Genomic DNA, 1,612 nt, shown 5'->3' on the forward strand with positions numbered 1-1,612 from the left:
CAGCTGTCCTGGCTGTGCCCCCTCCCGGCTTCTTGTGCACCTCCAGCCTTCTTAGTAGAGCATGGGAAGCTGAAAAGTCCTTGACTAGTGCAAGCACTGCTTAGCAACAACTAAAACATGGGTGTGTTATCAACATTATTCTCATACTAAATCCAAAACGCAGCACTGTACCAGCTACTAGGAAGAAAATTAACTCTATCCCAGCTGAAACCGGGACAACAGGTAATCATGTCCTTGGTTCTATAGTTTGCAATTCAATCTCAATATTTCAATGCATGCAAAATTACAACTTAAATACAAATATATCCAATTACTGTTAGACAAACATGCACTTCCAGTTTGCTGGCTAGGGGACTTGTCTGGGATATAGAGAGGTAGTCTCTGTGAATCACTGGACCTCTCTGCCAGGAGCTGCTTGCGTAGCCTGAAAGCAAATCATACATCCTATGTTGTCAGCCCCATTGTACAGAGAGCAAACATTGTTCTACATTACAGGAACATTGTAAAGATACCGATACCGAGGTACAGATACACTGCCTAGCAGCTACACTAAACGAAGAATGCAAGAAAAAAAATTAGCTCATTGTGTTTGGTCCCCTCCTTCGGTATTCTGAAAAAACCACAGCAGATCTATTAGGCGTTGCCAGGAATGGATTAAAATGACCAGATAGTACAGAAAAAAAGGCAGAACTTTCCTGGTTTTTAATATATATATAAAAAAATACATTCATAAACGACAGGGTACAGGGATCCCAGTATTGCACATTTTAAAAAAGGTATTCCTGATGTTTATAGAGAGCTGCACCCGTTCTCCTAATAAGCGATGTACTTTCATTGACTCTTGCCTCTGAACTTAGGAGGCTTTATTTTTGTTGTAAGCTTTAGTATTACCATGCTTGTTATTTTTAATATTCTGCAGCCTCCCAAGCCCCCTCATACACAAAAATGCTAGAGCCTCACTTGAGTGAGTTTGGAACCTAAAAAGACCACAAAGATAAAGGAACAGGGAAGGGCATTATTTTTGTGTATAAAGGATAGAGCTGTGCTGTGCTTAGCACTGGATCAGAACTAACAGGTCATGCTAAGGAGCGTTTGTTAGTTTGCTTTGCGCAGCATGTTAATGTGGCAACACAGGCTCTGGACTGGAGGTGGCTCACAGCCAAGTGGCTCCAGGTGAGTGCACAGCAAGCTCAGACCTTCCAGCAGTGCAAGCAGAACAAACATCTGCATGCAAAAGTCCACGCAAATTCTTCCCTTCGGTTCTCCATCTAGCGTATTGTGACAACAAAGAAATTGTTTGCTAGGGTGCTGGGATATGATAGTGATTCCTTACATTTTGAATAGCTTGGTCTGAGTATCTCTTCCTTTCCCCATCCCTTCTCTCTAACGGCACTAACTGAGGCAGAACATCAGCCCTATTAGTTTCCTGGTGGGTGTCAAGCACAAGCGTTACCTAACCAGGCTGGTACGCCTCACAAGAGGAGAATCTTTTGAGGTGAGACAACTAACCTGACAGGGGAGAGACCATGGAGGCATGGGGTGTGATTCCTGTAAAGGATTATGAATAGAATGAGCCCCTCCTTAGAAACATACAATCGAGATGATTTCAAAC

Source organism: Aptenodytes forsteri, unplaced genomic scaffold (genome assembly GCF_000699145.1).
Source record: "Aptenodytes forsteri isolate BGI_AS27 unplaced genomic scaffold, ASM69914v1 Scaffold308, whole genome shotgun sequence".
In the NCBI taxonomy this organism is placed as follows: Eukaryota; Metazoa; Chordata; class Aves; order Sphenisciformes; family Spheniscidae; genus Aptenodytes; species Aptenodytes forsteri.